The sequence below is a fragment of the Xiphias gladius genome, unplaced genomic scaffold, assembly GCF_016859285.1.
Source record: "Xiphias gladius isolate SHS-SW01 ecotype Sanya breed wild unplaced genomic scaffold, ASM1685928v1 HiC_scaffold_1481, whole genome shotgun sequence".
Taxonomy (NCBI): Eukaryota; Metazoa; Chordata; class Actinopteri; order Istiophoriformes; family Xiphiidae; genus Xiphias; species Xiphias gladius.
Window position 1 is genome coordinate 262,037 of NW_024401812.1, and position 16,693 is coordinate 278,729.

Consider the following 16,693-nt stretch of genomic DNA (forward strand, 5'->3'; position numbering starts at 1 on the left):
ATACATTTTAATTTTTCTGAAGAAGCTCTCCTATGGATTAAATTATATCTATTGAATACAAAGCAATGTGTGTGTGTTTATTACGGATATGCATGCTTTGGCTAAACGTTTAAACACTGCTACCCTTGCTATTCGGCACCAGAAACATTAGTAGGTTAAACTGATTATCAATATTTTATTAATCTACAACGACGGTTAACTGTTGAAACTAGCCACTAGGCTGCAGCCCTTTCAGAGGGCATCCTCCCTCTCCCCGCGCTGGTGCCCAGATGTTGTAAACAAGCGAGGCTGAAAGTGGTTCCACTTTCATGTTAAACCAATGTGGTTTGGAAGTATTTTGATCTGGAAAATGGAAATAAGGTTTTATGTAAACTGAGTGAGAATAAACTGGCTGGCTAAACACTCGACTGGAGCAATGCCTAACGCTATCAGCACAGGTATGTGGACTTAACCTGCAAGGAAAGTAGGCTGCTGGTGCTAACAGTGCTAAACGTTAGCCAAACTAGGCTATAACCAATATAATATGCAGTGTTTCCCATTAATTACATAGACCTGCCACTGGTCCGCCAGTCTAATTTGTCCCGCCACAGTTTCATAATGAACCAAAAATATTTTTACACTTGTCATAACATTCTAGTCTAAATTTAAATTTCCGTTTAATCAACAGTGAAATTAGTCATTAGGAACATTCCTAGCGTTGATGGCACCAAATCTCCCTACCTTGAATGTCCTTTAGGGGTCCCACAAGGCTCTATTCTTGAACCAATATTATTCCCACTTTATATTAATGGACTACCTAATGCATGTCAAACATCAATATTCAAATGCATGCAGATGATGCAGTAGTTTTTAAATGTGCAAAAGACATCCAAGAAGCCTCCCTACTTCTTACGTCTGCAGTGAGACATTTTCAGGACTGGCTTACTAAAAAATGTTTCTTATTGAATAAAAAAAATGGCGTGTTTGATTTTTACAAAACAACCAGTAGGTTTGACATATTCTAATGTGTTCCTGAGAGGGGAGGAGATTGACATTGTGCATGAGTTCAAGTATCTTGGAGTCAAATTGGACTGTACATTATCCTTTTAAAAGTCATGTGAAAAAGGTGTTAAATACCGTAAAATTTAATTTGATTTATTTTTTTCACTTACAGGTGGAACAATCACTTTTTCAGAAAGTTTTAGATTAAAAAAACACTCATTTCATAATTGTATTATTCTAAAAAGGTTTTAATAAGGTTTTTTCAAGAACTTGCTCCACCACCTCTTAATAAATTCATTAAACAGATAACTGACGGTGGCATTGGCATCATGGCGTCTACTTGAGGGGACTGTGAGGTGCCTCATAGGTGCACCACATTTGGACAAACTGTGCTTTCACTAAAGCGAAGTAAATATTGAGATAGCAAACCACTTGCAATTAGGGAGTGTCATACATATCCCTTTTTCAGCACACATCTCAAACATTGGCTTCAGTCAGACCAGATCTTTGATTACTTTAACTCGGTATGTTGCATAATGTATTTTTCTTTTTGTATATTTGAATTTTTATAATGTTACTTGTAATGTTCTTGTTTTATGTTACCTGCTTAAGGGCTAAAAATGTAAAAGTAACATTCTTGCTACAATCCAGCATGTTTATATCGCATATTTATACTGATGTCTATTAAAGTGCATTGTCCATATCAAATAAACAAATAAAATATAATAAATCCTTGTTGCAAACCCTCATTTAGAAGCCGTGGCTACCTACAGTGAAGTAGCTATCTTTTATGTCACAGTGGAGTGCAGCCAAATGTTATATATATCATTCTACCACAGACCATCTCTCATGCTACCTGAATTACCTTTCAAGCCAATAGCCTGCTAGCCAGGCTTGGCTGTCTGCTGCTGCCTAACTGATATTGCCAGATAAACTCATCTTTAAAGAAGAATTGTCATTATCATATCAGGAACTGCCTTCCTGAACTTTCTCTCGCTCTCTCGCTCTCTCTCTCTCTTTCCTTTTCTGGGACCCAGGTTTTGTTTTATTTGGTGCAGGCACAATGCTAGCTGATGGCTTTCATTTAGTCAGACATCTACTGTTTAATGTTTTCAGAACATGCAACAGATACCTGTTTTTAGGTATCTGGATCTCAGTCCAACTGAGCAGCATTCCACTTGTGAAGTGACGTGAAGACCAGACTAAAGGCAGAGAGACCCCACAACAAGCAAGAGCTGGAGGAGGCTGCAGTGAAGCTCTGGGAGAACATCACCATGGAAGGATACAAAGTGTCTGCTGACGTCTGTGTGTCAAAGACTTCAACCAGTCATTGACTGCAAAGGATTTTCTACTAAATATTAAATATGATGAGTTTGTTTGACTTCTTGTGTATCTGGCCAATTACTTTTGAACCCATAACATTTGGGCAGTATATGTTCATAGGACTGTATCTCCCACACAGTTCTCTCTACATTGATGTAAACCTACTATGTAGTATCCATGATTTTTTTTTTCACATTGAATGTGCTGAAGCTCAGAGCCTGAAGAACAAAAAAAAAAAGTGTAATTTTCCAAATACTTCTGGCCTAGACTATAGGTTGAAGATCGTTTCTCCCAACTCAATCCCTTAAAAGAATTTCACTTGTATTTAACGAAAAAGGATTCAGTACCTTTATGATGACATCTCTTCACACAGACAGCAATATCAAACTTAAAAATAAAACAAACTTTTAGAGTTGTCAAAATAAACTTTTTTTTTCAAAGCTGTACAAAGTAACGTACATTTGTTCACTTACAGAGCATTTAGAGCATTTATATGTAAAGTTTGATTGGTTTGGAATACTATCTGGCAGGAATCATAGATTTCATGTTATTGGTCGGCTGTTGCATGACATTAGAAAATATGTTGTTCATTATTGTTGAAAAGGCTAGGTACCTATTTACAACCTTTACTCGCCAGTGGATAAAAGCCTTGGATTGCACTGATTTTTGTTCCTATAGAGGCTGTTATTTTTTATTTTAATATTTATTTACCCAGTGTAGGTTGGCTGAGCTCACATTCTCACTTACAGCAACACTCTGCTCCACACACTGTTGCACATTTACACCTGTCCTGGGAGAGTCCCCCAGTCTTGTACCATTGGTAAATGAGTTGTGTGTGACTGTGCCATTTTGTGTTTTAATTAAAATGTGAAGTTGTTTCTTTTGGAAAATAAATACTTGAAATGGCTTTGATAATCATCATGATATTTTTTGTATTACACTTTACTTGCAGCCACCAAATACTGCTCATGAGTCCTAATAATTGTGCTACAGTATCATACAATTGCTAATAACTTTATACAGTGCTGTCACTTTACTTAAAGCTGACAAAGTCAGGCTATAGCATATTACTGATGTTTATAAGAAATCATTTCATTCCAGAAAATTAAAATTTATAATCTGTTATGATACATTAGAGTAGTTGTCTTTGTGTCTTTATAACTGGCTAAAGTTAGGGTTGTTATAATGTGCTGTGTAACCCAGGACTAAGATTATTTTTCCAAACACTGTTGTCAGTGTTGGCTTCGGCTTGGAGATATAAAGCATTATGAATGCCAAACTTACAGTGGCGTGAAAAAGTTCATGGTACCCGTGCTCAAAATTTCTGTTACTGTGAATAGTTAAGTGAGTAGAAGATGATCTGATTTCTAAAAGGTGTAAAGTTAAAGATGACACATTTCTGTAAAAGATGGAAATAAAAAAGTAATCTTGCTTAACATATGTTAAGCAAGATTACTTTTTTTTTTCCATCTTTTACAGTTTCAAAATAAAAACAAGGAAAAGGGACCCAAACAAAAGCTCGGGCACCCTGCATGGTCAATACTTAGCAACAACCCCTTCGGCAAGTATCACAGCTTCTAAAAACTTTGTAGACAGCCAAGAGTCATTCAATTATTGTTTGGGGGATTTTTGGCCATTCTTCCTGCAAAAGGCTTCTAGTTCTGTGAAATTCTTGGTGTGTCTTGCATGCACTGCTCCTTTGAGGTCTATCCACAGATTTTAGATGATATTTAGTTCAGGGGGACTGTAAGGGCCATGGAAAAACATTCAGCTTGTGCTTCTTGAGGTAGTCTGTTGTAGATTTTGAGGTGTGTTTAGGATCATCATCCTGTAGAAACCATCCTCTTTTCATCTTCAGCTTTTTTACAGACAGTGTGATTTTTGCTTCCAGAATTTGCTGGTATTTAATTTAATTCATTCTTCCCTCTACCAGTGAAATGTTCCCAGTGCCACTGGCTGTAACACAAGCCCAAAGCATGATTGATGTACTACCCCCGTGTTTAGGAGTTGGACAGGTGTTTTTTACATGAAATTCTGCACCCTTTTTTCTCCAAACACACCTTTGCTCATTGTGGACAAAAAGTTCTGTTTTAACTTCATCAGTCCATAGGACTTGTTTCCAAAATGCATCAGGCTTAGATGTTCCTTTGCAACTTCTGACGCTGAATATTGTGGTGAGCACCCAGGGAAGGTTTTATTCTAATGACTTTTCCATGAAGGTCATATTTGTGCGGGTGTCGCTGCACAGTTGAACAGTGCACTACCACTCCAGAGTCTGCTAAATCTTCCCAAAGGTCTTTTGCAGTCAAATTGCATTACGAACTGAGGAAACAGCCACCTGCAACTTAGAGGAGCCCATGGCTGCTTATTGTTGGGACAAGGTCAGGAGTCAGAGTATTTATAAAGCTTTGAAATTTGCATCACTTGGCCTTTCCTAATGATGACTGTAAACAAGCCATAGGCCTAAACCTAATTAAGGTCTGAGACCTTGGCAAAAGTTATCTGAAAGCTCAAATCTCTTGGGTTGCCCAAACATTTTTATGGCGCTCCTTCCCTTTTTTTCACTCTAAACTTGTACAAAACAAAATAATACACTAATCTTCCTTATCATGTTGAAAAGAATGTCTCATCTTTAACTATGCCTTTTGGAGATCAGTTCATCTTCTACTCACTTAACTAGTCACAGAGACAGAAATTTTGAACCAGACTGCCCAGAATTTTTATGCCACTGTATAATACATTATACCCACCACTTAAAATACTTTACAAACTTTGTTATAAATTGTCATGCATAATTATAAACATTTATAAAGAGTTTTATAAAGTCTAATAAATAGACTTTAATAATAATAAATATTACAATGGCTTATGAATGTGATTATAATGAATTATATACATGACCTTCCTCGAAAATGTTACTATGATGTTTTTTGTGTCTGAGTTATGTACTCAGTGCTAATATGAAACTTAATATTATGAAAGTTATGTGCGTAACAGTATATCCAGTTAAGATTACTGAAACACTATAGAATTTTCCATTGCAATCATGCTAAGTTTATTTTCTCGGTTTTAGGAATATCAACTCTCTATCTAGGTTGGAGCTCATCAGCACCACACTTTGTCCACCAATGTGTATTTTAGGACATTTACTGTTTGATTCCATTTTAGTGCTCTTATCAGTCTGGTTTCCAGCAGCAACAGTCATCTCTTTTCAGTGGAAAAAGCTCAGATAAACCAGTGGGTTTATCTGAGCCTTGCACACCAGCTTGGCACACCACCTGCCACCCAAGTGGCCAAAAAAACAAACAACTAATGCCATTTTAAAATTGTAGAGTTGTAGTGTTCGATAATCCTGAATGGATATACTAGCACTATTGAAATCAACCAACCACAATCAAACAGCTTACTTATTGTTATCTAAAGCCTTGTTAAGATTTAAAGACTCCTGAGCCTAGTATGCAGTATATTCTGGAAGTGCTTGATAGTTTGGATATGGTGCGAGAAGACATTTTTATTTTGTGTTGTAGCGATCTGCTATCACTATCACGGGAGGATATAATATTTTGGCTCATCACATATACCTCCATCTGTCATAGACACACCTCCACTCTTAAACCAGTCCCTGGATCCACCTTCTTTTAAATGGCGATGACGCTGAAATCCAAAGTGGCGCAGTGCTATGGGGAAATGGTGAGACTGTCCTGTCTGTGCAGAAAACTGTTTGGCGTCTGTCTTCTTTGTTTTCTTGTTCATAGTCTACATTGTTCGTAAATCCGTGTGGCTCTCTGGCTGAAATTTCTGGGCAATTAACTCCTGGGAGATCTTTGAGCCTTGGAGTTCTTTGGACCACACACCACCTGTAAATAAACCCCAACTGACTTGACGGAAAACATGGACTCAATTTGACCGGATTCACGTGACTTGCAGGTAACTCAAATCCGTGAGTAATATATTTCTGTTTTCCTTATTTTTTTTCCTTATCCTTTTCACAAGTAAACTGAATTGAGCTGAAATAATTTTGTGGAACTGGAGGGAATATTATTTTGTTTTATTTATTGGAGGGAAAAGATTCAAACTGGAGTTCAGATTCCGGCAGTTTTCTGGGAGGAACCAATTTCTCTGTTGATTTTTTATTCATTTATTTTTTTTAATTTTTTTTTGCCTGCACCTTAACTATTAAGACATTTCATTGCATTGAGCATCGAAGATGGATTTTGTTGTATTTCATTGTTTGTTGACCTATACTGTGTGTTTTTCTACTGGGTATGTGTTCTGGGGGGGGTTCAAGGTGTGAGTTTGCTGTTTTATTGTGCTCTGTGCTTGAGTCCTTAACTAAAAAATATTCACACAAACCTGACAAAGATACTGCAAGGCGCTGACCTAACTGGGTGTGTCTTGTTCTTTGATTTTTTAAATGCTATTTGCATGTTATTTTCTCTGTCTATCTCTGGATCCAGTCAGTTTTTTTCCTATCTGTTTCTAGGATCTAACTGAACCTAGAAAAGAGGCTTTTTCATCCGCTGTCTTTCCTTGTAACTTGAGTTCAGGCTGAAATTGATGGTCTCCTTTTGTGAGGCTGAAAAGACTGGGGGTGTTTAAGAAAGGAAAGAGATCAAAATACTCATACTGTCGCAATCGTTAGTCTGTGACGGTTTATTAGGTATTCAAAACATACTTCACATTTGTCTTGCTAATGTAGGTACTAAGTTATTAAATCCAAAATGTGCTCAAACTCTTGACTCTAAATGACTTGTGTACATGCAATATGCCATTAGGTGTACTCATACACGTTTTTTATTCCATCAACATAGCATGCACAAACTATAACATTATTAGTGTGCTGCCCAAAGAACTAAAAAATGACATTTCATGTCACTACTCATGTCACTGGAACTACTTTGTACTGAATGCTCTGAGTATCCCAAACAAAATTCCACCCACCTCCAAGGTATTAGAGTGGAGGCAAAATCTCACAACCTGGATACATATAACCAAAACTACCCGTGTGAACCGATACCACGAGAGGTCAATAGGTAAATATGGTTTTTTGTTACTCTGGTGAGCTGACTTTAGAACTTTAAGAATTTCCTGTCTGTGATATGTTAACAGTTATGCTTTGGTCCCGTGACTCTCCAGACAATGAGGTCCATCTGAAGGGATTGGGCCAGGCTGGAGGGAAGAGGATGCCACAGACCCCTGTGGGATCTGCAGTGCCACTGTCCTGCCCCTGCTACACACTTCTCTTCCTCGATGATGGAGAGGGGGCCCTTCACTTCTGAATTCTCCTCTCTTCTGTACGCTGCAGGGGGACATTTTGTTGCCCTCTCCTCCTCCTCGTCTTCCTCCTTGTCTTCGACAGATTCAGCTATCACTGCCATGTCCCTGGAGCAGAAGACAACTTTTGCCTTGGTCATCTTCCTCTTTGTTTTCCTGCCGGAGTATGCCAACCTCCAACTGGGCAGATGGCCTTGATGGTCTGGAGAAGGGCCAGTTCGACTATACTTTGGCATAGGGTTCTATACAAAATGCACACATCCAAACACACTGGCGTATATTTATGTATACACACACACACACACCCACACATACACACACACACACACACACACACACACACACACACACACACACACACACACACACATACACACACACACACACACACACACACACACACACACACACACACAAGTACTGTGTTACTGTGTTTGCCTTGAGTTTATGGAGCCACCAAGGGGCAGAAAACCAGTCTGTTATAATGTCCTTGCACAAGCTGCCTTTTTGGTGTGGGCAGACACAGCTGTTCCCACATGAACAAGCTAACAGAACAACGACCAGTTCCGAATTAGCATAATATGGATAGATTTTAGTCATATTCTACTCTACATGGATCAAATGGACTTCACACTGGTCTGTCTGACTGTGAGTACGAGTGCCCTGCCAGGTTGATAACAGAGAATAATGGTTTCAGTGACATGAATATATAAAGCGAAAATGGACATACTGAAGCTTTGATTATTTGGTGGTCGGTTTAGACATTGCTATGGTATATTCAGCTTGAAGACGAAGTGATTTTTTTTTTTGCTACAGTATACCATGTATACTGATGTTAGCTAGAGCTAGCTAGTAATGTAGACAACCTGTTTATCCACATTGTTAGCTAACTTGTGCAATCTCTGAATGCAATGTGAATTTACCAAGAACTCTAGCTCTTTCCATTATTTCCTTTTCTTTTCCTCTCCTTTTTTTCTTGTCTCAATACATTTCTGAATTGCCGTCACTAAACATAGGTATAAGTGTGAATTTCTCACTCAATTTGAAACTTTTTTTTTAACTCTAATGAACTTTGCCTCAATTTGTGCCACCTAGAACAAATTAGCCTATGTTTTTGTTCTCTTGCATTGAATCTATATGAAAATTTGTCGCCTCTGACATTGCTTTGTATTCATTCTGAATACGCCTTTAGGTATATGTGTTTACCTGGGCTGGTATCATTTGAAAGATTTTCATACTAATGCAAATGCGAGTTTTATTACTGATTCCGAAAAGATATTTTTTTGATATCTTACTGACGAATATATACACTTTTTTTCAAATTTAGGAAACCATTTTTTTATTTAACAAAAGAATTCAAAGTTCTAAAACTTTGTCACAAATAGCTTAAATGACATACAGGAAATTGGAATATTAAAATTCAAATTGAGAACTATCTGATCAAAGAAGGAGTAAACAAGATTACAAATCTGACCAAATGTTTGTTTCCAACTTTCAGTACTTGACAGTTGTTGGTATTTAGTGTTACTGACACATTTCATTGTGTATTGACTAAGATAGTATTGACTTTTGATACCCAGCCTTTGCACTTGCAAAGACAAAAAAAGTTTTAGAGTAAGGCATAGTATGTCTACTATTCAGTGTCTTTGGGAGGATATGAACTCTCTCAAACATTTTCTAACTGAAATGTGGTTAGATCTAATTCAACTAGAAAACTAGACTACATTTTGACAGTGACAGTCCCTGTGCACATTAGCAGAGATCTCTTCTACTCCTTTTGTCAAACTGTGAACAGTTTAGACTGTCAGCACTTCAATCTTTTGGAGACTAGAGAAAATCTTATTGAGACTAGAGACAGACAGTGTATGTCAGAGATGACCTTAGTGTGCCTCACTCATACAGGGTAGCTATTCTTCTTCACTACACCTCACTGCCTTAGCCTAGTAGTCTGTGCTGTATTAGAACTTCGATGTGCTAAACTGCAAAAAAATTAGGCTTAAAGAGTGACCTAACACTAAATCCACTTTTTTTTGAGTTGTATATGCTCATATACAATTAATACATATATATATAGCAATCAACTGTCAGTGGTGTTGGTGGGGGTTGGGCCCGACTGAAGTCACTGTTAAGGTCACGTTACTCTCGAATTAGTTTGCAAGAAGTGTTGTCCAATCATGTTAGAAATCAAAAGCATTTATCTAGTGGAGTGTACTGGCAACATACTGTTTCCAATTTCAGCCAGAAAGAAAATTGGTTTGGGTCATAGAAGTGATACACAAGCCAGCTGGTTTTGACTTTAGAACGAGAGTTACATATGTACCATGGTTCTACAAATTCGAGGTGACAATCAAATGTAATGTCTTAGGATTAAAACATATGAAAATGGCTAAAAAGTGTCAGTTAGACAGTGGGAGAGATAGTGGAACACTGGAGAAACTATCGGACAGAGCTGTTAGGGGGGTGGAGCGTTCGCACAGTGGAGGGATATTAGTGTGTCAGGGTTCGAATGCATTTCGAATGCATTTTTAGAATTTGTGCTCAAATTAAAATGGGGTGTTAAATTGTTCTTTAACATGAACATGAGATTTTTACCTTTTTGTTTTTGGTTAAGAGACATGAAACGTTAAAACTTGACTGCAGTCTTGAAGACGCAATTGTACGGTTTTACTTTGGTAGTCGCTCCGAAGATGATCCTTAGAGAAACATTTTAACAAGCCTGTTTGTAATCCAATTATTCATTTGGAAAGAGAACAGGGCTTTACACTAACAGGGTATCAAATTCAATATGATTAGCCATGCACAAGCGTTTTAACCATTGTTATGTCATAGTTTATTGGTTTAAGGAGGACTTGACTCAAGCTGTGCAGTTATTGGATTTTTTAAAAATTAAATTATATGCCTTTCAGTTATACATCAGGGTCCTTTCAAATATGTTTCTCAGATAAAGCAAAATTAATCCTGCATAAGGTTAAAGTCCTCGTAAATGCAGATGAACTCATGTAAAAATGTAATTATAAGGATAATTCTGTTTTATTTCAACCCAAGGTATTTGCCATAAATGTGGCTATTGTGACTCCATGGGTTGTTTTAACTTTTTACTTGCCAACTCCATTGTTGAGATTCGGGGAAACGAGGACTCACAAAAAATTGGATCTATTAGGGCAGAGCGTCCTACAGCTTTTCAAATAAACATTATTTTTACATGAATTATTTCAAACATTTGTCTCTGAGTCTGACTGAAAATAAACACAGAAATTAGCCTCTTGGAATGGTAATTTTGCTAATTTGTAGGGTTCTACATCCGGGGCAGTGTGCCAGCTGACCTAATCCCCCTGCATATTCATCCACGCAAGCCATTTTGTTTACATGTGTGAGGCTGGCTTTCACTGCTGTTATTCTGTCTTCTGAGGTAACTCAAAAAGCTAAATGTTTATCCGAACCACAGTAAACAGTCGAGGAGCTCAAACAAAAGGGCAGAAAGGCAACAGACTATCCTGGAACCAGCTGACTGAGCAGAAAATCTTTTGTTGCACAATCCAGACTTAAAAAATTAGATGTCTCCACAGACTGTAGTAATTCCAACAGTGTCACTACAGGGAATGACTTTGCAGCGCTTATCGTCTTTGTCCTCCTGGAGACATTTATTTCAGCTCCCCAAAACTTACAGACAGAGCCCGACTGGACAAATGCTTAGCTCGCCATACAGTAAGAAAAGGTGATTCCAACACATAAAATGCTGTGTGAAGGATTACAATATGTGTCCCCACCAGCAAACACTAACATCTGGTTATATTATTGGTTATATTACTCCGCATAACACTAATCTGATCAGATTAGTGTTATGCGGAGTAATTAGGTCAGTCGGCAAGTTGTCCTGAATGTAGATAAATTGGCTGTTCTTAGCAGCTACATTCAGTGTTTACTTTGGCTCAGACTCAGAGACAAGTGTTTCAAATCTTTATTTGAAAAGCTGTAGGATACTCATGCTGGTTGCCCCAGTATATGCTGTTTTGCGTGGGTCATGTTTCCCTGAATCTCAACATTGGAGGTGGCAAAGTACAAAGTTACCTCATCCAATAGAGCCAGGTTGAAATAAACCAGAATTATCCTTTAGGCCTTGTGATACTCATGTATTTTATCAACGCATAAGCATAAACAAGAAGCGACATTTCTCTCATACTTGCCCACATACTTTGTATGTATGCTGAAAATTATCCACTTGTGGGGGAGATCATGGCCAAATCATCTCTGGCTGACACTGGAATATTGTCCTTGAGAAGTTTTGTCTTTGCACAACTGAAACATAGTATGTTACAAGAATGTTACACTACTGTTACTGTTGAAATCACAGCAGAAAAACCGGCTTCAGTCACAAGCTCGATTTGTTTCACAGCCAAACTTTCCACCACTTTTGTTGCGGTTTTTGTTCCGAGTATGGCGCTGACCTCCGTGATACACTGACCCCACTGACACCCAACCAAAGCATGAGTGTGATACGCATGCAAATGTGTAGTTAAGAACAGTTTTTATCACAAGCCTAAAGATGCAGTGGACTGCAACCATGTAACCTTTAATAACAAGATGGTCACTAACCTACCACTGGTGTAAAAAATCACAGCTTTAATTAAAGAAGGGTAGACGAGTAGAAGGTAATGTAATATCATTTTAATAAGCTGTCCATTGTGAGTCCACCTGGCAAAGAAATATCTCTTAACATATATTTGTTCACCTTTTTCCCCACCACATTTATGAAAGATTTTTGCTGCACTCTTCTGCCTTCTCCTTCAGCCCTCCAACTGCTGAACTTATTTGTTCTTGCCAGATACTGAGTAAATGCCATATCAAGGCAGCCTTTAAAATTATTATTATATTCATTTATTTTTGAAGGTTTTTACCCCATTTCCTTCCAATTTGGAATGCCCAATTTACTTTGGTTTTCCGGAGGTACTATTCCCTTTCCATATGTTGCCTATTCAGCTACAGCAGACATGGCATTGACATTTTCAGTCATCTGAGGGCAATTAAGTTACTTCTAATTTACATTAAGTCTCATTGTTTAAAACTGTGCAACATGTGTGATTAATTCATTTACAGGTTAAATGTGATAATTGGGCTTTCCTACTGGTTTGTGGTGAGATTTTACCTTTTAAATTTTATCTACTTTTATACAAGCACAATGCGAAAAATATCCAACCAACGAATGTACACTGAACTTATGAATATATGTATCATGTTCAATGTCCTGGGACTGCAATGGTAAGTACTGCTTCCAGTAAACCAGCCTCCCACCTGAATTGATAATCCTACAGAGATTATTAGTGTTTTGTCTCAAGAGATATTACAATAGTAATGAAAGACAATCTAACTACACTAGTCATAATTTAACTTGATTTTTAAACAGTGGTGTCATTTTCAGATTGCTGGTAAGGGTTTCAACAATGTGATAACAATGCAGTGCTCACAGTTTAACACCACAGCTGATATTGCAACTATAGTTGTCAAAAATCTTGATGGGTAATTTTTGAAGACTATTTGAATTTACTATTTAAATGTAATGCACAAATCTTTAGAAAAGCATCTGCCAGGTAGTTCTGCAACCAATGAGAATCATATGATTCTTTAAGACTGTGGTCCATTCTATTCATGTCCAATACTGCAGTCATAACTACTTTTTGTGACAATGATAATTTCCCTCGCATTTAATTTCTTTTTAAATGGTTGGCTTTTTAGCCATGCTAGCAGTGTGGCTCTGTCAGATGGCAGTGTCAGTTTTTTTTTTTTTAAATAAAGTTTTATTGAACAAATAAACAGAGCCAGATGATGAGACAATAACAGTAACACAATGAAGTGAAGAATGTTACATTATAAAATTAAATAATTTTATATTAAATATGCTTTAATGCAATTTTACAAGCTTTCCTGTTTGTAGAGTACTGGAAAGTTTGGATTTTACTGCTTGCAATCTGTTTCAAATACTAAGATGGTATGCGATTTGAGAATTCACATTAATCAATGTGTTTTTGCCAACAATAAAATTAAGGATATAAAATTAATTGACTCTTACAGAGGAACTAGTAAAAAACATTACATGTGCAACAGAAAGGGAAAATTCTGAGTCAATACGTAATTAATTAACATGAGTAATAAATTGACAGACCTCTTGCCAAAATTTGAGAATGGGTCTAGGTCCAAAATAAATGCTTTAAATCTTCAGGGTACAGTTCACAAAAAGGGAAATTAACATAAATGTCCTTTTTAAATTTTTGTAGGAAGACCTTTGTTATAGTAACTCAATTTAGGATCCAAAGATGCAGGATAAACTCAGAGGCAAAAGCAGTTTTAAAAGAAAATTTATTTCAAACTGGTTTTGAGACGGTTTGTTTTCACCAGAGTCATTTTGTAGGAATGTAGCAGCTTGGCAGGCAGAGCAGGTGAACTGGAACAGGTGAGTGAATCTGGACAGCCATAGCAGGTAGGAGAATGGGGTTAGTGGCAGAGCTGGGCAGGCAATGATCCAAACGGAGAGCACAAGATGAGGACAGAGCTTGTAACAGAGTCAGACTGGAGGGGAAGCAATGATCGCAATGATTGCAAGCAGATTGCAAGCAAACAGAATGACAGTACAAACTCCACCCCACAATTTTCTGAGCTGACCAGTCTATGTGAGGGTTAGGTCATCCATGGCTAAAGAAACATAACACAAGCAGAGTCTTTGGAGCAGATATCACATTGAATCTGATGGTTATCAGAAAGCACCAGGGTTTCTGAGAGAGACTGTGTGATGTGTTAGCCAGAGCCAGAAATTGTAACTTGTAACCTGGGCTTAGATGGGAAGGAAGAATTATTCTGGCTCACCAGTACCCCCACTACTGATGAGCCCTATCTTTTTTTGTTGTCTAGGCTAAGCAGCAAGAACATTTCCCAGTTGCACACAGTAAATGCACTCAGCCACCCTTATGCAACAGAGTCATCACTCATCACTCCAGCAGATGATTATCAAGCCTGATAGCAAGGGAAACAAGAGAGCTTAGCTTAGATGGCTCATCCTGTGGAGTCAGTACATCCTTCACCTGTTCATTCAAACCCTTAAAACTCCTTGCAACCCCATTCCACTGTGCATCGGCTGATTAAGTCCAGAGGTCAACAGAGTAGTCAGCCACACTCCTATTTCCCTGCTGGAGACTCAAATGGTTAGAAGTACCCCCACAAAAATCTTGGCGATTAAACACAGCTTTAAATCTGGAAAAAAAAATTCCCCATAAAATGAAGTTATAGCTGGTTCATTAGCAAGAACTGCCTTAGCCCAATCCAAAGATCTTCCCTTCAATAAACCCATAATGTATTTCACTTTAAATTAGTCTGATGGGAACGTCTGGGTTCATTGTTGAAACACTGAACCCCCCAGCTGCCAACCCCCCAGCTGTGCTGGGGGTTGGCAGATGAACCAGGTGACCATGACAGACACACACACAGGGAGAAATACAAACTGAGGGCAAACAAACACACAAGGGAGGGAAAAAAACAGAGAGTACAGGAAATAACAGAGACGTAGTCTACCCATAACAACCTTGAAAGGATAATATCAATGAATAATCTTAAAATACACTTCTTTCATCTTATTGGTAATCAAAAATTTAGATTATAAATCTTTTCTTCCGCCCTCTGATAGACGGGAGACCTGTCCGGGGTGTACCTGTCTCTCACCCAGTTTTAGCTGGGACTGGCTCCAGCCCCCCCACAACCTTCAAAGGATAAGCATTATAGCTAATAGATGGAAGGATATTTTCTTCCAATTAAGACCAGAAAAGAGAGCATCCCAAGAGATAATATATGGAAAAGAGACTAGGTCTTTCTGGAATACAGAACGAAAGTCGATCCAGTGCAAGATTTATTACTCCATGTAGACTCTCTAGTAGCTGAGTGTTTTTTTCTCTATATATCTAACAGATTAAATTTCCCCATAAAGAGTAGTAGACTGGAAGCCGTGGAATTATCTGGACGCAATGGCCATCTATCTAACAAACCGTCTAAGGCTATATTAGTTGCCTCCTAAAAAATTTGTAATTTTGGATTTGTGGAAAGCTTATTAGCAATCTTTTAAATGATCAAATAAAAAATCCTTTTAGGTTTTGTCCTATATATATGTTGGCAAGGAGGACCATTGTTATATTTAAGAATTAATAAAACATAATAGCCATTAGGGTCTCATTCTGAGTGCAGTACATCCAAGGCATTCTTCAATATAGCAACTCCTGCAACTCATTTTGGACCATGTGAGAGCTAAACATCAATGCCTAATTGAGCTTTCCAAAAATTTTGTCATTTATAACTGAATGTGACTCTTTAAAAATTTCTGCTGCTTTTCATATCAAAATAAAGCTTTACGCTTAATACGTCTCATTCATCTGGCTTTTAAATAAACAAATGATAGAGTCATTAGAAAAAATGTGTGATTTAATCACCTCAAACAGTCTCCATGCATCACATAATGGTCAAGTTTAATCTGTAGAATTGTTCCAAGGTCCTGGATGTTGAAAAGTTAATAGTACGTACAATCAGCATCAGGATGGTGTAATAGCCATCTGAAATTTAAAATATAAAATAAAAAATAGATATAAAAATAAAAAATCTAAAAGAAATAACGTTGAATTAAAATTTTGTGAAATTCAAGGAAGTCTGAGATGTTCATACGAGACAATGTCAGCTGTACCTCTTGTGGAGACAGGGTTCGATGCATTTCTTTTCCATCTATTATCACCCAAAGTCCAGTGAAGTATGCCTCCTTAATGGTAGCTTCTATTATGGGCCATAGCTTATTCTGCAGAACCTTACTGACAGGCATTAGACCCTCGGCGAAACTCAGGTTGTTGTCTTTGAGGTTGCAGTCCTGCTTGAAATTAATGGCACCCTGGAATATTAAGTACAGAATTTAGAATATCTTCAGAAATAAATGCAAATTAATCAATTTTAGATGATCAGAATATTTAATAAAATGTGTAACTGAACAAAAGAAAATAATACAAATTATAATTATAAAATAATACAAAAACAAAATGTAGCCTAGACACAATTATTGACACCCTTCATTAATATTTGGTTTCAGAACCTTTGGCAA

The 16,693-nt window shown here is 37.5% G+C and overlaps 1 long non-coding RNA gene across 1 annotated transcript; it reads right to left on the reverse strand.

Moving 5' to 3' along the window:
- Window positions 1–16,014: 16,014 nt before the first annotated feature.
- On the reverse strand, window positions 16,015–16,374 carry LOC120787516. The gene is made up of 2 exons (XR_005706942.1): window positions 16,289–16,374; window positions 16,015–16,160 (listed from the first exon to the last, which is right to left on the reverse strand). It is a non-coding gene; the product is annotated as an uncharacterized LOC120787516 (long non-coding RNA).
- Between the last annotated feature and the right edge of the window lie 319 nt (window positions 16,375–16,693).